At 41.5% G+C, this 27,673-nt stretch overlaps 1 protein-coding gene across 4 annotated transcripts in view; it reads right to left on the bottom strand.

Annotated features, from left to right (window-relative positions):
• STMN4 (stathmin 4) overlaps positions 1-23,431 on the bottom strand; it is a 35,561-nt gene extending 12,130 nt beyond the window's left edge. For 2 of the 4 annotated variants that reach the window (XM_063300301.1, XM_063300317.1), the window contains exon 1: positions 3,584-3,669. The gene's annotated coding sequence lies outside the window, so the exon portion shown is untranslated. Of the gene's footprint in view, positions 1-1,372; positions 1,490-3,583; positions 3,670-23,241 lie in introns of those variants that run through there. The other 2 variants (XM_063300308.1, XM_063300302.1) reach the window with 2 other exon arrangements.
• Between the last annotated feature and the right edge of the window lie 4,242 nt (positions 23,432-27,673).

Below are 27,673 nucleotides of genomic sequence, written 5' to 3'. Positions count from 1 at the left end.
ACTGACTAAGATCTGCCCACAGCCTCTCTTCACCACCACCCCTTCACTGCTAAGACCCCCTCCTTTGGTTCCTGGGAAAGCTCTTGGATCCAGAAGCCGGCTTGGGGAGATGGGGCTGGCTGGGAGATGAACCCATGGAGTGAGCCCTGGGCTGGCAAGAGAATTGCCGCCGTCTTGCCCATGGCTTCACCGGGGATGCTCCGGTGCTCCATTGGTGAGGGAGGGAGGTGGAAGCCACAGCCCTGTATAATGTGGGATGAGCTCACAGCAGCTGAAGGCAGGCAGGGAGGGGCGGAAAGAGGAGGGCACGATAAGGACCCGACACTGCAGCCTTGTACAAAAAGGACAGGCTGGAGAAGCTACAGACATTTTGCATCAGTACAAGATGGGCTTATCTCTTTTAATTATTTGTCTCCTTTCACTCTGCTGAAAATAAGTGCTCATACATTTCCAAGATACAGCCATAACCCAGAAAGACTCTACCTATGCTATGCCATTTTAAATGCCCACTGAAACCCTTTCTACTTCATCTCTTTGGCTGATCCATCCTTCCTTCCTTCCTTCCTTCCTTCCTCCCTACAATCTGCATTTGTACTTTTTAGATCTTCATGCTGCTCTTCCTTTTACTTTGTCTTCACTTGGATTTTGTTCTGTACCTTTGCTTTCCAGGCAATCTTTTACTACATTCTTTTATTTGATGGTTCTATAAACTACTCAAGAGCTGTGGTGGCTGGACCGCAGGTACAGGCAATAAAGGAATGAATCGATTTCCGCACCAAAATATTAAAACAATTCAAAAAGAGAACAGCTGTTGCTTCCCCTTCAGTAACTATTCCATCCCACACCCATACATTTGAGATAAATGCAATACAAGTGGGAGAGGCCTCTCAGCCTTCATCTCCAGATGAGGGAGGGAAAGAGAGAGAGAGAGAGAGAGAGAATGCTGATTCCTATTTGTCTAAAAAAAATAAAATCCTCCATTACTAATATATACCACCAGTTCATCACACATGTATGAGTGTGTGTGATTACTTTCTCTCCTTTAAGCATTTCCATTTCTATTTTTACCAATAACTTGGCATCTCCTCTTTTGCCAAGCAATACTCTACCCACCATTGACAAATAATTGCAGTTTTTGTTCAGCATTTGAAGGATTGACTAGGAAGGAGAAAAGGGGTGGGGGGGGGGCTGGCCTTCTTTCTGATACCACCAATGAAATCAAAAGTAAGGAAGCGGCGAGGGAAGGAAGATGGCTGTCCTGCCATGAGGTTACCTGTAGCACAGACATTATCTGCAAATATAAAAGAGGAGGTGGAGGAGGAGAGAGCAAAGGGTTGATGCTGATGCTGCTGAACGTGCTATGCTTACTTACCTGGTGCCACAGAAATCTGCTTTTCTTGCTTTTACCCACAGGGGAGGAATTTCAATGCAGGCAGGAGATACACTCACCTTACACCTGCATTTGATAATATGTGGCTTGTTGGGAAACCTACAACCAATCAAAGCATCCCATGTATGCAATGGTCATTTCCAATCATTCATTTCTGCCCTAGAGCTATTTGGAAAGCATTCTGCACATGCTCCCAGGACCTTTATCGCTGTTACACTTCATACTTGCCAAGGTTGTCTGATGATGGTTAAAACAGAGTTCTCATGAAGAAAACCCCTCTGACTGTTGACTGACAGTAAGCCCTGATACCCCTCCATCTTTTATCCTAGACCAGAACGCTTTTGGGGTAAGTAAAGCATAATGTGGAAGTGGGCTGATTTGGGTCAGTGGAAGCTGTGGCAAAAAGGGAGTCACAGCGTGAACTGGGAAAGGTCTATCCAAAAATGGAATCAAAAGGCTTTGGAAGAGTCTGTTGCTGTCCAGAGGCAGTCAGAAGTACTTTTTGGGGGGTGGGGGGTGGGGAGGGAACAGTAGGCAGAGAAAAAACTAAATCTGGAGAAAAATTGCTATAGAAAGATTCAGTCAATAAACATAAACATTAACAACACTTAGCCTAAGGAAACCAGGGCTTAGTGCTATGTGTGATGCAGTCATCATACACGGTACAGAAAGGGCATTTCCAAAATTAACAGAGCTAAGTTTGTACCCATTGTAGAGGGCTGTGAATATTCCACAATATTCCCCCTGGGGAAAAAAAATCTGCATCCAGGCAAACTAGACTGACCTTTTCTATTTTAAAACACCTAATATTTAACAGACATCAAAAAGTCTAAATGCTTTTCTCTTTCGGGGGGTGGGGTGAGAGCCAATCTTGGTTTTGCTGGGTAAGAACAGGCTTAGCAAGCTACTAAAGCAGTCCTCCCCTTGACCACAGAAAATTTTATGCAGCCATTCCTCCGGCTTCTGAGATTTCAGCAATAGCTAACCCAGATTGAAGGCAAGAAACTTTCTATCAATAAAGAAATAAAAAAGAGAGAAAGCCAGGATGTTTCAGGAACTTGAATTCTACATCCAATCGTCTTGGCTGTGCTTTCCTGCCCTCTGATAGCATTGTGCCAGAAGGCAACCTTGCCCATTGTTAGTTGGAGTGGATCATGGTGAGTTCATTGCAGGTTTGCAAGAGAAGGAACAGCTGTGAAGAAGAAGAAAGAAATGTTCTATAACTACCCCCCCATGGCCCCCATAAAAATGTCCCTCCATCCATTGCAAAAATGGCCAGATTTAAAAGATCTTCAAAGCTACACTGTTTGTCTCTGTGATAATACCCATATTCGCCTGTTACAGAAAAACTGATAAGAGTCTTATGGTACTCAAGATTAACACATTTATTACAATATAAGCTCGCACGGACTTCAGGGCATTGTCTCTAAATGAACTCCACTTCGTGAAAGCTTCTGCCATATAAATGTCTTTAAGGTATCACTAGACTTAATTGTTACTGTCTGGAAGCCGTTTTCCACAATGCTGCTGTTCCCAAATTACCAATCTCTCTCAGCCCAGCATCCCAAGGGCTTCAGATTTTATATTGCATCACAGGACCGAATTAGGTTATGGGAAGTATATTATACATATTACAACAACTAATAGGAAGCAGCTTTCTTACTAGGTGAATTGTTAAAAATGCAATCCTGTACAGCAAGAAAGTGTTGAGGAGGAGGAGGGCGGGGGGGACAAGGGACTTTGAGGGCTGGGGAGAAAAAGGAAATCTGTTTTGATTGCATATACAGTGTCAGCCTGGGGTGACAGAAAGAAAAAGAAAAGGAGACAATATTAAACATTCAGAGATGGAAGAAGGTCACTAATAAAAGGATAGCAGGATGCCAAGACAGAATGTGTACATAAAAGCACTAAAATAGACATTGCTACATAAGATGTGCAAAGAGATCAGATCAGAATGTGGATGGAAAGACAGAAGAGTGCTGGCTTCCAAAAGCCAAGACTGGTGTTCTAGGATCCTGCCCATCAGAGCCTTAGCTGTATCTGGCCCCTCTATTGCACTCCTCATTATGAAAATCCAGCTCTCAAGAGACCATTTCTGTACTTGGTAGAAAATTTATTGTTTTCTTCAAGTTTTCCTTCATCTGCCCAGCCCCAGTTCCTGATGGGACCCTTTCTTAATCGTGCTGCACTTACCTCTTTTTAAGTCCAATGCTTGGTTCAGCCGCTCCCAGCTTCTCCTTTGCTTCCGTTCAGGGAGTGATGCTAAAAGATCCACTGAGCATCCACCAGGCTGCCAAGTTCACACCATGACATCATCTCTGAGCCAGCTGATTGGCTGTGGTCATGGGGCAGCTGATTGGGCAGCACCTTCTTGGGAAGAAGGAACTGCCTGAGTAATCTCTCGATGAGCCAGGTGGGTTGGGGATGATGTCACACAAAAGATGCGATTTTCTTCAGATGAAGGAGGAAACGCAGTATCCCTGCTTCAGAGGGATGCATCATAGGAAATCTAAGCCACCCACACCAGGGCTGCCAAGGCAAGCTTTCATCCTGTATAGCAAACTAGCTTGTCCAAGCTAATTACAGGGGAGGGGGAGTTAATCTCGGGCTGGAATTTGTATTTCTACATCTTTATCCAGGAAGAACCTCTTCAAGTCAAGACTGAGGATCTTTGGAGGAAAAGGGGGCTTTATTTTACAATTTTCTTTGCATTTCCTTTTAGGGTGAAGTTGGCTGAAGTGGGAATGGAATTTTTTTTAAAAAAATGCATTTATTGGCTGAGTTCACCCTACTTGCTATACTAAGCTAAAATGGGCTTGGGTAGTTAATCATTCAGCACTTTGTGGAAATCCCTCCCTTGTTTTAGCATGTTGTATGAGCCAAACCAAACCAGCCTTAATAAACTGTTAACCTGAATTTGACTTCTAATTTTTTGTGTGAACCCACCAAGCCATAGTATGGAACATTAATAGTGCACTTACATACTATGGAGGATGAGAGCATAGGAAATTCTGGGCTAAGGATATCTCAATAGTCACAGCTCCACAGTGGGCCTATTTTAAGTGGATTTGTCATAATTGCTACATATAGTATGTGAGCTTATATATTGTACATAATTTGCATACCTGCTAAATATGGTTATTTATTTATTATTTATATCAATTTATATGATTGGCGAACTCAACCAATATGTCTCTGGGTGGCTAACAGAAATTAAAACACAATAAAAATACAAAGTATATTAAAAACTCAAAACTACTGTTCCAGCCAATGAACACAAAATGACTCCTGAACGTACCATTCACCAATAGCATGGACTCAATCCATTTCCTGGTCCCCTGCCTCGGAAAACAGCCAAGTCTTCAAGGCTTTCCAAATGTGCGCCGAGTCGGGGCCAGCTGAATCTTGGGCAATGTGGTATTCCAGAAGGCAGGAGCAGCTACAGAGAAGGTTCACCTCCTGGGTCCCACTAGATGACAATCCCTAATAGATGTGACCCAGAGTATGCCCCTCCTGCCCAACCTAATGGGATGGGTAGAAATCACGGGTAGAAATCATGGTCCCTCAAATATCCTGGCCCATGCCATATAGGGCTTTAAAGGTAACAACCAGTACTTTGAATTGTGCCTGGAAGCAAACTGGAAGCCAGTGCAGCTCATGGAGCAAAGATGAAACATAGGCAAAGTGAGACACCCCCATAATTGCCTGGGTTTCTGCACTCTGGAGCAAATGAAGCTTCTGGATGTTCTTCAAGAGCAACCCCATGTAGAGTACATTGGAGTAATCCACTCTGGAGGTGACCAAACATGAATGATGGAGCACAGAGCCTCCTAATCCAGGAAGGAGTGCAATTGGTATACAGCATGAGGCTGTGCAAAGGACAGCAGCTTTGAATCCAGGAGGACCCACAAATTGCACACCTGTGCTGTCTGGGGTAGTACAACCCAATCCAGAACTAAAATCCCCAGATCCAGGAGGCCCTAACACCCAAAGCACTCCATCTTTTTATGGTTCAGCTGGAGCCTGTTCATCCCCGTCTAGACCCCCATAGTCTTCAGGCACTGAGACAGAGCTTCCACAGCATCACTTGATCAAATAGGGGTGGAATATACATCTGAGAATTATCAGCATATAATTCAATCACTGGCTTTATGTAGATGTTAAGCAGGAGTGGGGAGAGAGTTAAGCCTTGAGGCACCTCACATAAGAGGGGCCGTGGGGCAGACCCCCCCCCCAATCAACACTGACTCAAATGGAGGAAGGAGGAAGGAGAAGAACCAGCATAACATGGTACTCCTAACCCCCAGAACTGGTCCAGAAGGATAGCATAGTTGATAGTATTGAAAGCTAATGAAACTCACTAGTACCACCCAGACTAGTAGTGTGATTTAGATGACCCATCTATTGTATTGATTTTCTCATGAAAGAAATTTCTTTCTTTGCATGCATAACCATATACATGAGTCCTCAGGGTATGTGTACTACTCAAGTGTATCCAAATGTGTCATTTCTGCACTTTTGGGGGGAAGTGCCCAGCCAGCACCTTTATGCAAGTTAAATTCCAATGTACAGAGCCAATATATTGCAGAATGCCTTATTTGTGGAGAATTTATTGCCAACAAGTTTGTTCTGGTTTTAGAGATGAAACCCATGGAAAACTGATCTCTGGTCAGTAATTCAGAGGTTCTCCATGAGATCTGTGAGAACCTCTGTGAGATTTGGATAGAAAGGCATGCTGTTTAAATTCCAATTCCTCTTTAACTTTATCTACTATCTTCTCCTTCTTAGCTAACGAGGTCAAGATTGCCTCTCAGAGTAATAGGAATGTTCATGTTTAATCTGGCAGAGGACCAGATTAAAAGGATTTATAGGAGAGGATTACTTCCTTCGTGCTCTGTTTAACTTCTCAAAACTATCTAAAGGGCTGCTACTGGCAACTGAGCAATAAACTAGATGGATCTCATAGTCTGGTCTAGCAAAGTTCATACATGACTACCCTCTGGTTTATACCCAAGGATATAGTATGCAACCCTTCTTTTTCTCAGGTCTTTATGCAACCCACAACACCAGAATTTTCTTTTTCTTTTGTATTTCTCTTAGAGAAGCTGCACTGCCAATAGATCTGTCTGTTCATCTAAATATTTCTGAACATTATGAACATTCTGTGAAATTGGGTGGTGATAGAAATGTGAACAATAAATAAATAAATTGTTCTGAAGTTGTTCTGATATCTTTCTGGTGTGGAAAAGCTACACTGAAGATCATCATCCCATGGCATTACTAAGAGGGACAGTGTGTAGACAATGCTCACGCCTAGAGCTTACCAGACTGCAACTTAGACACTTAGTTCACAAACAAATTGAAAGCTAAACTCTGGTTAACAAACCACAATTGTTCTGTTTACATACCCCGCTATGTCAAAATAAACAAACCATCCTGCAGCTTAACGTAATGGTCTTATTCACAATACACACAAATTGCCCAACCTCATTTTAGCCAACTCTAGAACATTGTACAAGCCCAGCTGGAACATCTGTGCTTGATTGTAACTCTGCTAATCATACGGAAAAGGTCATGGGAACTCTTGTTCCTTTTTCTTCTTTCCAGTCTGAAGCAGCAAGTGGAAGCTTGATTCTGCCCCATGACCTGTGGGAGCCAGGAAGAACAAGATAGGGTTGTTGCAACTCGGTATGATTGCTGCAACTCAGAGAGATTGGGTGGCTTAACGGTTAAAGTGTTTGATGAGTCTGGGGAGATCCAAGGTCAAGTACCCACTCAATCATAGTGCTTGTTGGGCGACTTTGGGCTGATCACTCTCTCCAGCCCAGTCTACTTCATAGGGCACATTTGTTGTGAAGGGAAAATACAGGGTAGCTTCAGTGGATACCATCTTTACCTCCTTAGAGAAAAGGCATAATATACATGCAATCAGTAATAAATCTATGTGGAAGGCAATACTTCTTGTTGAAAGGAAAGGTCCTATTTATCTGGTTATATGGATTTTAGCCTAGCAGTTCCATTCAGAATGGCTTCTCATTTGGGGGTCATTTTATAAAATAGTCAAATCTCTTTCAGGAGTATATCGTCAGCCACATTACACATTAAGCCATGGTTTGCTTAAGGAAGCTTTATTGAATGCATCAAAACTGCCTGGGTTTAGCTAAGTCAAAGCTAAACAGACAACATTAACAGTGTAGTGTGTGAACTCAGCCTCTCTGTTCCTAATAGTGATGTATAATCTTGACAACTAAATCAATAGCCCTCCTACAGCAAGAATCTAGACTTTACGAACAGAAGTTCTTTCCCTTAATAGATTATTTTTCTTTTCACAAATGTTCTGCCAAAAGATCCAGATTGTGTTACTGTTGCTTGATGTATCATGGCAGCTAAACAGTGAGAAGAAGAGGAAGAAGATGATGAGAAAAAGACAGAAAACCAGCCCTAGAAGGAGATGAGTTGCATCTCCCAGCCCATCAGCCTCTGCCAAACCATCCTATAGAGAACTCTTATTATGTTGCCTTTCTTTTCAAACCTTCTGTTTCCAACCACCTCTTGGGGTCTTTTTTCTTATACAGAAAAGCCATTAGGAAGGAAACAATGGAATACTTCCAAGATCTTTTGGCTTATAATTTTCTGGGCCTTTCCTCACATGCATTTAACCACAACATCGAGATGCCCTGGCAACATCTTTTTCTCTGCTGTGTTCCCATAGTTGCCTCAACTCCATTCCACAGATGACACAGTTATAAGTCATCCTTAGCTGCACCTATGTTAGAGTAGCATTTCTCCTCTTATTCTAACATCCAAGGCAGCTTCAAGATGGGTAAAATTTGTTGTTCACCTATTACCTTGGATGCAGCAATGTTAGGGGTGTGTGTCAATTCAGCAAGATGGGAGATGGTGTAATGGTACATGGGAATGACCTTGGGAGACAGGAGGAAGAGCCGCAGCCTAGGCAACAGTCTGATAAAAGAAATCTGAGTCTGAAGGAGGGGTGGGGATGGAGAAAGCATCTCAGAAAGGACCCTCCCTAGTTTTCAGGGGAGTAAAGTAAGGGAGGAGAGAGGAACTTTCAGACTTGCAAGATTCTGTTACTGTAACCTCACAATAAAGTACTCATGGTTGGTGCTTCTTGTCTGGACTACCTCAAAGGGCTGACAGATGGAAGGAGTCATGATGCAAGTCCCACTCCTTTGGTATGTGCTGATTTTGACCCCTCCCTGAGGACACCACTGCTTGAAGGGGAACTAGGGACTGGCAGTGATTTGGAACAGAGACAATAGAGGCAGGATAGGGATCAACAATAGGAACTACCAGTTTTATGCCAGTCCAGTTTTCTGCCAACACAAAATTGGGTGGATAGCACTTCAACTCACCAATGGGGAAAGACTCTAATGGCTGCTCATCTAAAAACAGTAGCTCCCGCCCTGTGGAACATGCTGCCCCCGGAGGTGAGATTGGCCCGATCACTCCTGGCCTTTCGGAGGAGTCTGAAGGCCTGGTTCTGCCGCCTTGCTTGGGGCGGAGAGGGGAATAGATCTACATGGGGATGGCTGCTATAGACCATTCCTCCCACACTTGGACTGTTTTAGATTCTTCGCCACCTGGATTCTTTATTTTTACCTTTATTTATATTATTTATTATTGTATTTTTATACTCTGTATTTTATGGTTGTTTTTAATTGATTGTTGTAAACCGCCCAGAGTCCCCCGACGGGAGGAGATGGGCGGGGACAAATTAGATAAATAAATTTAATTAATTAAAAACCCTGTTAGATTTTGTGATTTTTGCAACTCTAATACAGAATTACACCCTTTCTTTAAGGTGTGGTGGTGTTTTTGCCATTCAATCATGTCTGATTCTTGGCGACTGCCTGAACTAGTCCCTGCAGTTTTCTTGGCACGATTTCAGAAGTGGTTTGTCATTGCTTCCTTCCTAGGGCTGAGCGAGTGACTGTCCCAACCCAGCTGGCTTTGTGCCCAGGGCGGGACTAGAACTCATGGTCTTCTGGTTTCTAGCCTGATGCCTTATGCACTATACCAAACTGGCTCTTTCTTTAAGATACGGGGCAGCAAATCACATTTTTATACCCTGGTTGCTTTCATTTGAATGGTTCTTTCAAAGACTACTAGGAATTGATCCAGAATGAGATGCTAGGGTATTTACTGGATCGGTCAGACTGTGACATCAATGTTGAAGGTACTGCACTGGTTACATAATTTCTTGCCGGAAAGAACTGAAAGTGTTGTTTGTAGGGGGGGCGAGGGGGGATACCTTTATAATGAGAAATGACCTGGTTTCATGATCATATGACTCACTACTATGTAAACATTAGCTGTTGAGATCATCTCAATGTCTCTCCCCTGCCCTCGGTATTAATGGGATAGGTTCTTTTCTGCAAGGGTCCCAAGACAGTGGGATTTCCTGTGGAAAGACCTTTGTCTAAGTGTGCTTTTGCTTGCTCTTTCTGAAAAGTCAAGGCTTTCATATTGGATTAAAATAATGTCTTATCTGGTTATTTTTTCAAATTAAGGCATCAAACCAATTTACATTTTTAAACCAAGTGGTTAAAGCATGAAGAATAAATTAAGATGACAAAATCACTTCTTTCAACGTTCTTTCAAACCACATGCTACCACTACCTTTCTGCCCACATCTTAAAATTTCTCCATTCATTTTTTCATCTTAAGTCAATATTCTACCAAGGTACACAATTTTTTGCTGCCAAAAACGTTGGTCTTAGTTTTCAGATCCATGCTAGTTGCATCATATAATTTATCTAACATGCACTGCAAATCATTTGGGTTTTCTTCTACATACAAAAGAACACAAATGTTCACATCCCCAGCCAACACCCTCTATGGTCGCCACAATAATTACTTATACGTTTACCCATATATACGTTAAACAATCAAAGGGATATCACAGATTTGTCTTACTCCCTGCTTAATGCTGAGCCATTCACTAAGCTTTAACTGTATTGTATTAGCAACTTACCTTCAAATCTATACTTCTACAAAATATTCCGTAATTCAAGACTATTCATTTCATCACAGGATTTCTCTAAGTCAACAAATGTACAATAATCATTCTCACATGCAGACAATTCTCAATGATCTCCTGAAGAATAACAGTCTGGTCCTCACAGCATAAAGCTGCACTGTACTTCCCAAATTTTGTTCATTTTCACCTCTCACACTATTTCAATCAGAGATCTGCCAAACACTTTATCAGGGGCAACGTGAACCCCCTGTCGTTTTTGCATCTGCATTTCCCTTTGCCTAGGGCAGTGTTTGTCAACCTTGGCAACTTTGAGACGTCTGGACTTCAACTCCCAGAATTCCCCAGCAAGTAAGCTGGCTGGGGAATACTGGGAGTTGAAGTCCAGCCATCTTCCAGTTGCCAACGTTGAGAAATACTGGGGAATAATACACAGGTTTCTGCACAGATTCAATCCTTCATACACATTTTAAAGTCACACGGCCAGTCCATATGTAAATCACAGCCCTATGTCAACATCTACCCGGTTACACTGCAGGATCTATATCAAGAGCTTCACCATTTTTCAACATTCTCAAGGAACACTCCACACTGACATTTATAGCATTTGTTTCAATTCCACTCTCTGACATATCTCCATCATTCCAGTATCATCTGTAAAATACTCCTTCCAGTATTTCCTCACTTCAGTTTCATCCCAAAGCATGTAAATGTTGCAAGACAGCTTCACAAGTTAACATACTCTTGCCTGCACCCCAATAACATGGAAGTGGGATGGGGCTCTCCTACAATGTTGATTAATCACCATTTGGGGTTATACTTCAGATGTTAACCAGCCAAGTGCTGCTCTTCAAATTCTCAATTATACTTGAATTGTTAGTGATATCTAGCTCTTCAGACAGAAGAAAATGCAACAATAATTAGACACTGAATGGTTGATTATAGTTCCATTTCTGATCATGGAAGAAGAATGTTTATATTATTATTTTTTTCATAATGGCACTAGATCTACAGCTGCTTTAGTTCTCTCTGCTCTTTCATTCTTTTAATATTTTTACGGGATATTCTACTCCTTTGTATCCACCTAGTTATTTACTTTTTTTTTCTTCCTTGTGTTTTTCCATGGGTGTAGGATCCGCTTTTTGGATCAACCAAATTTTGATCCATTGGTTGCGACAGGAATTGACTGACCAGCTTGTTGCCTGAGCCTGAGGTTGTGGGCTGAGAGAGGGCGACTAGCCCAAGGTCACCCAACCGGCTTTCAGGCCTAAGGCAGACTAGAATTCACAGTCTCCTGGTTTCTAGCCCATTGCCTTAACCACTAGACCAAACTGGCTCTCTAGTTATTTACTATTCTCATCAATAAGTTTCATTTCATTTTATCTTTTTCATTGTCCTTCATCCCATTTTTTAGAATTAGTTTTTAGTTCATCCTAGGAAGCTAATCTCTAAACAACTTTGATGGGGAAAAAGAAGAAAGAGCTTGAACAAACTCCAGCCACCCAAGTCCCAGGAATGCCTCAAAACAACTAAGATTGACAAGTTAGTATCAATTGTGGATTGAATCTCAGTAAGTGGGGATGATTTATTCACTCTAAATAACCTGCCTGACCTCCAAAATTAGCAGGAAATGAACCTGAAGATCTACAGAGCTATACAAAAATGAGCCCTCTCCTTCTTGGAAAGTGGACTCTCTGTCAAATAACCTACTGAACAGCTCCATTACAGAGGATCTGACCAGGAATTTAACAGCCACTCAACCTGAACTTCTGGCAACACAGGGTTTTTTTTAAACCTGACACTATGTCTTCAATCTATCTGAATCTTACAGCCATTGACAAAAAAAAAACTGATGTTATATACAACCTTGTAAGTCACTGTTCTGACTGCTGGACAACTGAAAGGCAACCAATGGATCAACCAATGAAGAGGGGGTACCCCTAGGGCCTATCCGCCTTGATCTCATCCAAACCTTGAGCAATTACTTTTAAGCCAACAGTGTGTATCTTCCTCAATATTATCTGAGTTAAAAGTCAGGATTAGTCTGCCACTGATAAATGTTAATATTCCCCTCCAACCCCACACCATCACCCCCAGCTAATTTCTCAGACCAAAACTTCCTAGGACTTATTTTGGGATTTTATGCAGGATTTCAGCTCTGATTTTAGCTGGTAATTTTAACGATAGACAAATCAGGGACATGATGAAGAATTCCTACATCCTAATACATCAACTGTTGTGTCTAACAACCTACTTCATCTTGCCATTATCACACCAGATAAAGACATAACAAGAGGAGATTGGGAATAGACTCTTTTACCTATCAAACTTACTACAGCTTGCACAAGAACAACCTGAAGACAGCACTATTCCTTTACAAAGGACTCTTAGAATCAAACCCTCAAAACCCTGGATCAGGAAAGGATGTACCCTACCAAGGCCCAGTTAGTGGCTGCCTTTAGGACTGCCAAGCAAAACAAGGACTGCTCTCATGCCACTTTTCATGCCCTTGAAAGTAGAATGCAATGTTCTTGGAGGGGTGAGGAAACTGCAGAGACAAGGAATTGTTTAAAAGAGATTGGCGTCTGCAGCCCAAACAAGCAATCTTGCCACCTTTGAGCAATTAGTTGCCAATTCAGCCCCTTCGGCACTGGGAATTCAAGCACTTCTGAGACCTACTTTATCAATTTTTACCAGGTCTTCAACAAACTGGCTAACGATTCAATCCATTCCCCGCTACTGTGTGACCCTTTTCCCAACTGATATCAGCCCTTCAAGGTAAGCCAGGTTAGGAAACAGATGCCACAAACTCTAATTTATTAATATAGGCTATAGTAATAGAATCTTAAAAGCCTGATAGCATTTTTCCCTCCCTCCCTGTTATAGTCAAGAGAATTAAGGTGGAGTTGGTCTGAGTTTCTAATGTTTTCTTCTTGTCCTGTATCATGTTTTTCTAACTGCCTTGACATAGTCTGTCCAAGATCATCTCTATAGTTGTCTATAGCTGGCCTCCTGTCACTATTTCATAGTCCCATAAACTAATTTCTCAACTAAAAAATGGCAAAGCCAGGAATTCATTCCAGCTGAACTCTTTAAACCTAATGCAGAATGGCGGCCCATTTTGGCCTCTTTATTTACCCATGTTGACCAATCTGTCAAACCCCGAAATTGTGGAACTGCTCAATAACTATTCCAATCTTCAAAAAGGGGGACATGTGTAATCCAGACAGCTATTACCCAATTAGTCTGCTTAGCATAATAGGTAAAATATATGCTAGGGATCTGTACACAGAACTGATGGTTTGTCTGATTCAGGACAAAAAATTAGCTGTAGAATAAGCCAGCTTTAGGTCAGGTTTCTCAGTCAAGGCACTGCTCCGCGAAAGCTGAAAATATTGTCGCCTCCTCCAAGGAACCCTCTGTGCTACCTTCACTGATTTGAAGGCAACTTTTGATCTGAACCCCCAGGAGTGGGTCTGGCAAAAACCAGCTGCCTCCACTATTAATCGCTAGCTTTTGAGGTTAATTATAATGTTAGATTGTGTCAACCCTTCAGGGTAGACCAGACTAGAAAACTAATGCTGGTCATGTTTGTCAGTACTGCTTTTATTGTAAAGCCATAGGAAGAGATTCTTGCTCCCTTTATCTTCATGTGAACTAGGGAGGGGCTTGTCTGAGGCATTTACTCATATTGCTTTCTTGGTCTGGGCCCAGGCCCCTTTTATCTGACCACTGCCTTGGTAGCGGCTCTTCCTCCTGTCCTTCAAAGTAATTCCCTCTGCCCTCTACAGATGGGGACAGTTCCACGCAAGTTAAATGCAACATCAATGGTATTTTGACAGCATCAGCCTCCACACAAAAGGATGTCAGGCAAGAATACATTTCCCACCTGCCCCGCTTTCTTTTAAATGACTTTTATGTTATTGGGATAGTACAGGCCCTTTCAAATGTGATTTTTACCAGCCCCAAATTGGAGACTAATTTTCATACTCCTCTATGTTGATGACGCAGCTATTCTTTCCCTCACCCAGTCGGGACTCCACCCCATCAGGGCTTGGCTGAACATTGTCAAACCAGGGGAAACAAATTATCCAGAAATGAAGGTGTTGATTTTCCCTAAGCAATGTAGCCAGCAGGTGTGGGAGATCCATAGCCATCCCGCTGAGCTAGTGGAAGTGTTTAAATATCTAGACATCTATTTCCACTTTCTGGATATGGCAAACCTGACAGCTCATGGCCTGAGCTTACAAAACTGCTTGTGTAATCATGAGATTGGCCAGCTGCAGTGGGAACATATTGCTCCCGGCAGCCCTTAACATCTTCAAGGCTAAGGTGCTGAGGCTACTGTTCTTTGGTGCCCATACTCTGATTCTTCACATTTTGAAAGCCATCTGACCTAAATGCATCAGAACTTCATTGTGGGTCTCCCACTCCAATCTGAATGTGCTTCTTTGGCTAGAACATGGATGCCCCTCTCTAGAAGCTCGAATGAGGATCTGTCACCTGAAACTCTGGCTAAAACAGACCCTTTGAGGTGAATTGCTGGCCCAACTGACTTTGGCAGATAAGGTTACTTACACTTGAAACATTATTGCCAAGAATTTTTAAAAATTAGGTATGTTCACCGCCTTGAGTTATTTATAAAAATAATAAAGGCAGGATAGAAAATAAATAAATAAATAAACAAATAGCTTTGTCCTTCTATAGCTTTTCTGTTCCATTCCTAAGATGACTTGGAATAGACAAAGCCATGCAAGTAATTAAGCAAAGCATCCTTGATCTGGATAAAGAGAATGACAGATTTGAAAGTCCATCCTACTGTCCCAGGGACCTCTTCCATGCTAATTCTCACACACCCCAATTACCTCCACAATATATTTCTGCTACAAAGAGAAGCCCATTCACATTAGCCAGGTTTAATGCTTTACCCCCAATGCTGATGGGAGATACAACAACATGCTTAATGGAGAACGCTTCTGCACGTGTTCTGTCTCTGCAATATCAAATCAGTAAGCCATGTTCTACTTCATCACTTTCTCTACTGTACTCAGTGTTAAGAGGTCAGGCTGCTCTGAAATTAAAGTTACTTACTTTTTACTTGCTGACTTCTCCACAGGAATTTCCAGTAACGTGAAAAAGCTTTGCTCAATTCCAATGCGTTTCATTCTTATGCGGGTTAAGGGCACTGAACCTTCATATCTATCTATCTTTCATTTGTCTTTTTTGTTTTTTTGTTTTTTATTTTGTTCTATCTTTTATAGTCTTTAGAGATTTATCACTAATCTTCTGTTTCCTGCTTTTTCTTGTGCCTTGTTTTATTGGCCTCTGGCCATAAATTAATAGAGCAAAATATATTCTTGCATATTTTAGTATAAATTATCAGATCTGCTGAGTAACTGTGGTTTTTAATAGTGTAGCTGCTCATTATTGAATTGATTACTGTGTCTCCTAGCATGATTAATCTAGAAAGGCTTCTGCCATTACATTTTTTAAATTAATAATTTATTCAAATATTTATCTTTCCTCTACCACAATATTAAAACTGAAATAAACACCAGATAGGACTTAGTATCATGTCTTCTATCAGGAACCTTTTTTTCTTTTTAAAAACATGTAATTTTCTGCCCAAGAAATTACTTGTGTAACTGTGGGTCTTACACACATAAACATACACCCTCAGAAACACTAATAATTCTAATCAGTTTTTTTATTATTATTTGCAAAAAAACCTAATACCATCACAACATGATTAAAGATCAAAGTTGCTGGTTATTTATTTTTAAATGGGTACATTATATAAGATGTGGCAAGAAAAATAAAAATGGCACTTTGTGTCATTTTTAGATTTATTATGAAATATCTCTGCTTACTATTATTTTCTTCTATATTTTGATTCTATTTATATTGCAATGTTTGTTTTTTATTTTTATTAAGAAACGCCCTAATAAGATATTTTGCCTATGAACTTCAGATATCATGGCAGGACTCAGGAGTATTTTCAAAACCCTACTATTTGATATAAAACCAAGATTATGGCAACCAGCTTGACTGATAACTGGCAAATAGAGGGAGAAAATGTAGAAGCAGTGAAAGACTTTGTATTCCTAGGTGCAAAGATTACTGCAGATGCTAACTGCAGTCAGGAAATCAGAAGACGCTTAATCCTTGGGAGAAGAGCAATGACAAATCTCGATAAAATAGTTAAGAGCAGAGACATCACACTGACAACAAAGGTCCACATAGTTAAAGCAATGGTATTCCCAGTAGTAACATATGGCTGCAAGAGCTGGACCATAAGGAAGGCTGAGAGAAGGAAGATAGATGCTTTTGAACTGTGGTGTTGGAGGAAAATTCTGAGAGTGCCTTGGACTGCAAGAAGATCAAACCAGTCCATCCTCCAGGAAATTAAGCCAGACTGCTCACTTGAGGGAATGATATTCAAGGCAAAACTGAAATACTTTGGCCACCTAATGAGAAGACAGGACACCCTGGAGAAGGTGCTGATGCTAGGGAGAGTGGAGGGCAAAAGGAAGAGGGGCCGACCAAGGGCAAGGTGGATGGATGATATTCTAGAGGTGACGGACTCGTCCCTGGGGGAGCTGGGCGTGTTGATGACCGACAGGAAGCTCTGGCGTGGGCTGGTCCATGAAGTCACGAAGAGTCGGAAGCGACTAAACGAATAAACAACAACAAACAAACTATTTGATATAGCTATACAATATGTTCTCCTTGCTTTCATTTTTGAGAATTTTTACCCCTAAAATAATATTTTTCCACATCTATTTTCTGTTCCCTTTGGCAGGGTCAAAAATTTCAGCCCTTTTTGCATTTGGGGATATTCAAGAGTAAATTAAGGCTAAAAGGGAAGAAGGACCATATCCTTTGGTAAACAGGATTCCAGGATTGCTATGGTTTTATGTAGCACATTTTCTGTCTGTGAATGTGGTTCTGAACCACCACACTTTCATTTCTGCTTATTTGATGTACGTAGCTTTAAAACAACACACAAAAATTATTCCTTTCCTAACCAGCAGTTCTTCAAAGGAAGAAAAAAATCAGAAATGCTCCCTTCCTTTAGCACTTCATTTCAGCGGTTTTCAGTCACGCAGCCTGTGAAGTATACTAGGTCCAATATTAGAAATGACTCAGACACATTAACCAGTGTTAAGAGTCTATTTACATACATACAGTTTTGTACAGAAGTCTTCTGCTGAGCAGCATACAGACGGTTTCCACAGCGCAGCTCAATGAGACAAAGTAACATCAACACTTCAGCACTTTGCCAAGTCAACTCCTTCCTTGTGGGGGAGATGGGTGGCGATAAATGTGATAAATAAACAAACAAACAAACTTTACAAAGGGATTATCCATAAAGAGGGATGGGGGTATCCCACAATGGCAACTGTATACAAACTGTATACAAAGGTCACAAGTAGAAGTAGGGAGGTAAAAATCAGCAATATGGTAGATGGAGCATCACAGTGCAAACCAGGGCTCTTTCAAACATGCACACAATGTAAACATGTATCCCAAAAGGCTGAACTTGCGATGCTCTGCCCACCGTATGCCCAATTTTCACACCTCCCTGAGGACACCACTGGACGTCAGCCCAGCAAGGTAGACCAGACTAAGAAACGGATGCCATATAGGTCAGAACTACTTTTATTGTAATAGCTGTAGTAACAGAATCTTGCAAGTCTGAATGTGCTTCCCCCTCCCTCACTTTATCTTTACAGTATGTGACCTAGGGAGGGGTGTGATGGTATGTGGGAATGACCTTGGAAGACAGGAGGAAGAGCCACAGACTAGACAACTGTCATGCAAAAGGTGCCTGTTTCTGCAGGTCTCAGCCTGCAGAAACAGAAGAAGCGTGGGAAGCACCTCAGAAGAGACTCTCCCTAGTTTTCTGGAAAGAAAAAGGAGGGGAAAAATACTTTCAGAGTTGCAAAATTCTGTTACTGTAGCCTCACAATAAAGGTAGTGTTAGTACCCGTAGTTCTTGTCTGGACTACCTTGAAGGACTGACAAGCGGCTTATCAGAGATGTAATTTTCTCAGCCCAAGCTCAAGCCCCTATTATCTGACCTTATTTTGGCAGTAGCTCTTCCTCCTGTCCTTCAAGGCCATTCTCTCTGCCTTCTACATTGGGACTATCCCAAAGATAATCCAATTTTAGCCATTTCATAATTAGCCAGTTTCACCGAACCAACGGAAGACTCCCAACATGATTATCCCTGATTGTAAGTAGTTTGCAATTTTCTCTAGAAGCACCCAACAAGGAAAAATGATAGTAGCACAACTTAGAATCACATCGTACTCACTAGTGCAGGGAGGCTGTTCGCTGTAAAACCTGCCATAAAAGCATGGGGGTGGGGGAATAGCTTCTCAGAAGGGGTTGATGACCAAAAACCTGGGGGCCTTTAAAAAAATTACACAAATTCATAAACTCATAAGGGGTATCAATGGCTGTATATTTTCTCTCAGTTCTGGTTGTTGGAGAGCAGAAGGTAGAAGGTCACTATTATGTTATTAATAATTTGACTTATATCCTGCCTTTCCTCCAGGGTCCTAAGGGGTTCTATACACCACCCCCTTCTCTGATATTTTGTCACAAGAACCCTGCAAAATTGGGCTGTGTGATAGTGACTGGACCAAATTCACTCAGCTTCCATGACTGAAGATGAAATTGAACCTTAGTCTCCCCTGTCCCAGTCCAACCATTTACTGCTGATGGAGGTCCCAGCAAATCAGCATGCCTCATTAGCATGTGGATGAGTTCGTTCTAGGATGCAATTCTCTATGTGCTTCTGGAGGAGGCTGTTTGTTGTCCCTCCCACATTCCTTAGTCCTACCTTCTTCTACCATCTGAGAAGGAAGCATGCTGCTGCTACTCCTTCCATCTGGGGATCATGCATGGGCCTAGAGTCAGGAGGTTCCCCTTTTCTGCATGCTGCCTTTAGCAGCAATAAGGGCTAAGAGTTAATTCAGTTTAGGGAAAAGAAAGAAAAACAAGAATCATTTTTCCTGAATGGATGTAACTGGACCAAATAAATGAGTAAGACTTTTTTTTTCACTTACTTTTGAACCTACTGTATCTAAGTGTGTAATTCTTTATGCTTGGGTGGGCTATGTGTGTAAGATCAATAACCTATATTTCTCTAACGTGCTCATTAATGCTATTTTAGATAATATTCTTTTTCTGTGTGCGTCTTTTCGCTGTATTAAGCTCTGCTCCATTCAGTGGTCCTGTCCACTAATGGCTTCAACTCCTACATCTCACTGGCTCTCACATCCTGTCTGGGAATTTCCCACTGGTACAGTCGCCAGTGTGGGAACAGAAGGCTGGCTGAGAAAGACCTTTGGTCTGATCTGGCACAAATCTTAGATTTCAGAGTTTCAGCTTTTGATGAGGATTTCGTTCATTTAATATTTCTTAGCTACCTTTCAAGTCTCTGGTGTAGTAGAATTCAAGTATCATCAGACAATAAAAATATGTTAAATGTAGTCCCAGTTAGAAAATTCTGTTGGAACGGGAGGCCGTTTGTGCACATCTGAGGATCAGCATCTCTGCATTGCTAGAATTCAGCACTGGCCGCAGCCCCTTGCAGTTAAAACTGTGAGCCCGCCACAGGCGTTCACGTTTCCTTTGTTGGGATGTGTATCACAGAACTGAGGTGTCAGTAGAGGGCACAGGCAGTCCCACTGCGGGACATGGTTCAGGGAAGGATGGGAGAAAAAGGCATTAGAAGGCGTCACTGTATTTGTTTTGTGTTGTTACACAATTCAACTGAAATGGAGAATTTGGATGGCATTGATTTTAATGACTGCATAACCATAAATCAGAAACTGAAAAGCCTGGAAGAGGGAAGGGGGTATAGAACACCACAAAGACTAAAAACACACAAAGGAGGCCTTACTACAGAACAATTCTTTGTTTTCCCAGTTTCAACATTCCAAAAAATGTCCTTCACCTGTAGTATCAGAGAAAGATAAGATCATACAAGGCACTTAATTTGATTACTGAATTTTCCCATTTTCTGGTTTTACATGAGACATTGAACTGGGTTAGCTTAACTTGTTTAGCTAGCAGAACACCAAACAAAGGTTAAATTTAACCCAGTTTTCTCATGCTAAGCCACTTAAAATTTTAACTGAATTTCCTCATGCTAAGCCACTTCAAATCTTAACTGAGTCACACATTGCACAAATATAACACTAAGTCTTGGCCTGGCTAAGAGGTACGAGGCACACCCATGTATGAGCTGTGAACACCACAATCCTTAATTTCTTTACCAACACTTCGCAGAAATACTTGAGGATGATCAGTGGATAAGTTGCCCATGTGTTTTCCCCAAATTACCCAGCTTCCTTAACTCCAGTCCTCAAGGCCTCTTGTATTTTGGGGCTCCTCCAAAAGAGTCTGGCAGCAATATTGGATCCCTCTGGCTTGATCCCACAATTTATTTCTGGCTCAGCTGCAATGTACTTGGAACCAAAACAAAGCTAGTCCTCTTTTCCTAAGCAGCACTTTGAAATGCTGCAGCTCTACAAAACTTCTGGGTAATCCATTTCCTCTCATCATTATTCAAATCTACTGAAATTTGCATCTTCTTTTGTATATGGATTACTAGTACTTAAGAAACCATTTAATATGAATACAGACATTTGCGTGCAGTGCTCTTGCTCTGTCTACATTGTTGCACAAGAACAATCTATACCAGGGTTTCTCAACCTTGGCAACTTTAAGATGTGTGGACTTCAACTCCCAGAATTCCCCAACCAGCCTTGCTGCCTGGGGAATTCTGGGAGGTGAAGTCCACACATCTTAAAGTTGCCAAGGTTGAGAAACCCTGATCTATACCATAGAGCCATACAATGTATGAGTTGGAAGGACTTTATAGGTCATCTAGTTCCTATTCAGGACAGAAAAGTAAATTAATTACCTACCTGGGGCTTCCAGAACATAACATCATATCTCTATGTGTCATAGATCTGAGCTAAGGCATGTGCAACAAGGCAGAAGGGAACTAGAGTCAGCAATCATTCACCACCCCAAACATTAGGGTTACTAGATCTGGGCTACAAAAATCCAGACGACACTAGATGATGCAAAGAGATGCAGAAAACTTTAGTTCTCTGTCCCTGTCTAGAGATCAACCACATATATGCAGCCCAGATATGGTAATCAGAAAAAAAAGGCATGCAGACCCTGAGAATAAGCAAGCATCAGCAGGCACAAATCTTGCATCTGACTAGAAAATACAACACTGCTATTCCTAGTGCCCACAACATGAGCTTGATTAGCCTGTCACTTTTCACAGCAAGAAGTTCAGCATTAGCAAAGGCTAGTCTCTCTAAATTAGGCAAAGTATTAAAGGCACAGAAGCCCCTTTTAAATAAAAGCTATCAAGGTTTGGGGTATTCCCACCTTAAATGCCCAGCATCCTACCCCTCACTGCGGCACCTCCTTGTGCCCTAAAAACCATGCTATAGCTTTAGGAGGAAATGGGGACCCTTCATGCTCCAAAAACTCAATTATTCAAAAAGTGTTGGTACAAATATTTGTACAGGTTGTATAATATTTGTTTTCTGCCTGTGCTACAGCTGTTCAACGCTACTTCAATCTTTGGGCACAAGCTTAAGACAGACACAAAACACTCCCTCTGTACAGCTCTAGAGTGAAAAGGAAGCATCACTCGAAATGCCCACAGCTGGTTCCAGAACTGTGAAGGAATTAATTCTCAGCTAGACTTCAACATCTGCCGGATAGGAAGGCGAACCCTCCTGACTGGGGGTGACATAATGTTCTCAGATCAGAGCCAGTGAGAACCATTGGGTCTATTTCTAGCCCCATAAATGTCTTTCTGTTCCTCCTGCATGAGGAGGAGGAGATGACTGGTGATGGGAGTTTAATTGCAATCTTTTCTGCTATTTTAGGGGGAACAAGGAAGGGCTCCTACCAGATGGTTAGATCAAGAAAGCCTCTAGCTGTCCTCCCTCCCAGCCCTCCATTTGCATCTCCTTCCTTCCCAGTTCTTCTGTAGTTGTCTTACAGTGAGGCTACAAAGCCTCTGATTTATCTCAGTTGATGCTGTCATGCTCACCTGCAAATTACTAAATCAGGGACCAGCAACCCATAACAGAATGTAATCACTTGAATTGGTAGGACCAGTGATCAACGCACAGCATTCTACAACAGTGGTGACTACCAGTGCATTTCAGAACCCGGTTCACCATGCTGACTTTGATCCATAAAGTCCCACATGTTTTGGACCAGGCTATTTGAAGAACAAATAATAGCTAAGCAAATTGCTTGGCTCAGCTCAGATCCTCTAGCAGTTTGGCATTTAATTCTCATACCCCGTCATTTGGGGTTTCAAAATATGGCAACAGTCAGATAGTGCTGCCTGCCAGAGGCTCTAATAAGGTTTCACTCCCCAGCTAAGATCAAATTATGAGTTTTAACACAATCAGATAGACACAGCACTGGGGGGGGAAAGTAGGCATGTTGCTCATATAAAGAAAAAAATCAAAATCCATACTGAAGCAACACCATTGTTAAACCAAACAATTATAACCTTTATCATTTTAGATAAAAGCAATGATTTGAAATCATCATAGTCTGTAAAGCTAGATCCTTGAACACAACCCAAAATATATGACAACTGTGGGAATTGTACATTATTCATTTTATTTAGGGACATAAACACATTTACAATAAATATTTAATTAGCAAACTCTTATCAAAATAAATCAAAGTTCTAATACCAAATTCCTGCCTAAATACTTACCTATTTCTACAGAAATAAACAAGACTCCTGAAACAAGCATTGTCCCTGCTTCCCCTTTACCTGTTAAATCCCAGTTTGTCCTTCCTTGGTCAGCAGTTACTCCTCTCTGTTCTCCCAGAGATTTGCTTGCAGTCTCTCAAAACCTCTTCCTCTGTAGCAGAGAAGGGTTGAAAGATTGGATTCTGTATGTGACAAAGTCCATGTCAGCTAGTCAATGTTGTTGGAAACCTACTCCAACTATCTTGCATTTAGACTGGCCAGCTGTGAGGCCAGCTTTGAAAGTTGCTTTCTACAATAGACTGATGTAAGAACTTTGGCCTATTCTGCTGCCCAGGCAATTCCAGAGAGAATAATTCAGGCACAGAATGTAATGCCAAGCCAAGAAGCCAAGAACCCTAGATTGTAAGAGACTTCAGAAATGGCTGCTATAGTTATTAAAAAAACAAAAAGTAGAGGGACCAATCTGTACACAGTATACTGTATACTATAAAAATGGAGGCTTCAGTAGATACTAATGCACAGCATATGTTTAAGTTTCCAAGCAAAACAGCTCCATTACTCAAGAGTAATAAGCCAGGAACAGCTTCTTAACATTTAAAAATAGAGGTACCAGGTATTGAATCTGGCTCTCAACTCAACAAAATGTGGTCAGTCAACCATAGCGCCAAATTCATCAGTTGCCTAATGAGGCATAATTCAAAATGCCAGAAGCAATGTGAGGTATGATTTTTATGTTATCTTGGGCCTGGTAAATCTCCTGGAGAAACTAGAAATATGCTTTAGAAGCTTTGGTAATTTCAAGATGAATCATCAAGCTCAGCAGACTAGAAGAGTTTTCAAGGTTTGTGTTTCTGAACAACTATGGTAAAAAGCCTAAGTTCACATACGTGTAACCTTTTTAAATTTGCAGGCACTTTTTAAAATATTCTGTACACCAATGGGTGTGTTTTCACCTACATGTGAAGCAAATTGGGCTGAGCCATTGCTATTCTGTTGGATTTTATTTTTCCATTTCTTTTTTGCAGTTCTTGGTAGTTGTTACCTCCTAAAAGAACTACATATTTAGTCAGGCATTGCTAACTTAGGCTTATGAGGGACTCTTTCACTTTGTCTTCACCACTTAATTATCAATATCTTTCTTTAGACCCTGCAGAATGGAAAAGACATGCTGAGATTCCCACAGCTCTGCAAGCAACCCAACCATATCCAGAATACTGATCGAAACAGCAGCTTCTGCAAGGAGGGGCAAGACAGCCTTTTCAAATGTTGTCAACTCTTAATTCTCTTGAGCTCTGGCCTGAGGGCCAGTGCAAGGGAAAATGAGACTTGTCATCCACTATCTTCTTCTGGGGCAAACTTTGCCCACATTTGTGATATTAGCCCAATTATGAGACATCAACAAACACTGGAAGAAGGACAAATCCTAGATAGCTTTGAATTCTCTAACAATTCTCTTCTCCACTCCAGCCCATCCCTCACCAGATCTTGTAGCTTTGCCTGGGGATGGGGCAGGATTTGTCCAGGAAAACTTGAGGTAATGCTCATAATATCTGTGGAATGAAATAGGAGGAAAAGTTTGACCAATTCAAAAGGCAGAAAATGACTCAGTTTTGCTGTGTGAGAAAAATGGAAAACAGAAATATTGATAAAGTTGAAAGATCATGGGACAGGGTGAAAGAAAATTTGAAGTATGGTACGCAGTGACTAGGTTCACACAATACACTAAAGCAAGGTAACAAACCTTAGTTGCTGTCAGACTCTCCAATCAAAGGTTCACAGAACCCTCTTATTGGAGCATCTTCCATCTTTCTCTCCCCCATGTAAACAGACTTTGAGTCACCAGATGGGAGGGGGTGCCAGATCGGAGTGTGAACTGAATTGTTATGGCTAAGGACTTATTGCCTCGGCCACCCCAAGGCCATGCAAGCAGGGAACATCAGAAGGGCCATCTGGCATGGGAAGGGGGGTGGCATGCTTTAGTGGGTAAAGGGGTAAGAGGGCAATTTAGAGAATGCAGTTTTAAATGTTAGTTTGAGCAGAAATTGGGCATTCACAGCTTTCTCCTTGCACTGGTCATTTCACCTCATTAAAGCAGTAGAAAGAGCCTGGTCTCCTGACTGTCACTGAATGAGTACTTGAATGTCCTGGTGCTTACAGTTGCTGTATTCACAGAATATGCTATGCCTAAACAAAAAGAAAAAAACCCTCAAACCATATTATGGTTTTAATATGATGGCCTCGTTCACACAACATACTAATCTAACAGATGAGTTCCCACAGTCTGTGAACCACAAACTCATCAGTTTCATCTTAGCCTAGTCTAGTATGTTGTCCTAAAGGTAAAGGTAAAGGTTTCCCTTGACGTAAAGTCCAGTCGTGTCCGACTCTAGGGGGCGGTGCTCATCTCCGTTTCAAAGCCTTGGAGCTGGCGTTGTCATAGACACTTCCGGGTCATGTAGTATGTTGTCCTAAGTCCATCAAAATGTCCTGCCACAATGGGTAACCTCACTGAACTCCAAAACAATGGAAAGAAAGAACAGATCCAAATAGAAAATGAAGACACTCTGGGGATCACAGAGTCTCAAAGAGACTGCATCTTAGTGTCTGGGTAAGAAGAAAATCTCAAGACGAGGAAAACTTTTAGTTCCACCAGTTTCTGAAAGTAAACCTTGCTAATCAGTTGTCCATCCCTGAAAAGGTCAGGAGAACCTATGCAGCTAAAATCTCTAATTCAATGTTTCTCAGCCTCAGCAAAATTAAGATGTGTGGACTTCAATTCCCAGAATTCTGGGACTTGAAGTCCATACATCTTAAAGTTGCTGAGGTTGAGAAACACTGCTCTAATTAATAATCTGTCCACCATAACAGAACTATAGAAAATTCCCTACACCTGAATTACCATCATTTTTTCCACCAATAAACACAACATTAAGAGCACCTCTGTCTTCTTTTTTTTTTTTTTTTGGTGCCTTTGAGTCAGTGTTGACTCCTGGCAAGTGCCTCGATGAGTCCCTTAAGTTTTCTTGGCAGGCTTTTCAGAAGCAGTTTGCTATTGCCTGCTTCCTAGGGCTGAGAGAGAGGGACTGGCCCAAGGTTACCCAGCTGGCTTTGTGCCCAAGATGGGACCAGAACTCACAGTCTTCCAGTTTCTACACTGGTGCCTTCACCACTACACCAAACCGGCTCTCAAATGGATGGCTTCCACTTAATGCTAAGCCATGGCTACCTTCATCACAATAGCTTGGTTCACACATAATTCTAAACCAAAACCAAGCAAATCACATTTTGGCTTTGCATAACTTAGGATTCCTATCCTAGGGTCCAGAACTATTTGGGATAGACTCCCAGAAACTGTGAAGTCTTGAGTCACTCTCGATTGTGTGGCCTCAGGACACTGAAGTTTCCCAGTGTGCTATACCATTCCCAGTCCTGTGCCATTACATACTTGCCTTGCTACTATTCCAAAGTAGGCCATTCAATATAATAAAGCTAAAGAAGTTAACTGACTAAACAATGAAAACAGTATAAAGTCTTGTGACATTTTATAAAATAACAGTGGTTTAGCATAAGCTTTCCTGGAGTACAAATCACTTCCTTTGAATTTGTGTAGCATTACCCTTGCAAGAGAATATGCTGCTCTGCCAGATTGGTTGGAGCGGAGGAGAAAATAGTAAAAGGAGATGGCTGGTGAAATGAACGGTGGGAGATGTAGCCAAAGATGATTGCACATAGATAGGCATTATTCATAGAATGTTAGGTGATTTAACAGACTTTCAAATGCAAGTCATTTATTTGAATGTTTTCTTGGACCATCTCCTTGTACATTCAAAAAATACTAGCCTCTTGATGGTCAACTAACCTCAATAAAACTATTATTTTTACCCTTTGCTCTGGTTCTTGGTGCAATTGTGCTGCCAACTTACATTTGGAGTTAGAATCTCCAGTCTATGGCAATTCAGAGGTTTGATCTCACCAGCCGGAAGCATGGCTTGTAAAGAAAGAAGAAAAGACAAATTGTGTTGGATTTCTCCTGATAACTTGGGCATATCCATGGAGTTTTCTTTGCAATAGTACTGCTATAGTTTGCCATTGCTTTCTTTCAAGATTTTTTTTTTCTAATTCTTAGTCTGGCCTTCAGGAGTGGCATATCTTAGTGGTCTCTCATCCAAGTATTAACCAAGTCTAATTCTCCTTAGTTTTTTTGAGATGAGCCGATGTGGGACAGGGGCCTCTATTATAAATACTTCCTTATTCTTCCCTGTCTGCAGTTTCAATTTTGTATCTGGATTCTAGCAAGCCTGATTTCTGCCCAGCTCTGCTATTCCTTACGGACTTCGTGTATGCAGCAAAATCCCTGCGTCTTCTCCTAAAACACTTGGCTCCCTCCAACTCCTGTAGTTTTTAAACTGTCACCCCTAGGGCTGCAGCACAAGCAACGCACGTTGTGGTCGTTGGGGAGGCCAGCAGCTAAGGACAAAATCCTTCTTGACAT

The sequence above is a fragment of the Candoia aspera genome, chromosome 1, assembly GCF_035149785.1.
Source record: "Candoia aspera isolate rCanAsp1 chromosome 1, rCanAsp1.hap2, whole genome shotgun sequence".
Taxonomy (NCBI): domain Eukaryota; kingdom Metazoa; phylum Chordata; class Lepidosauria; order Squamata; family Boidae; genus Candoia; species Candoia aspera.
This window is presented reverse-complemented; position numbering and strand designations above follow the sequence as displayed.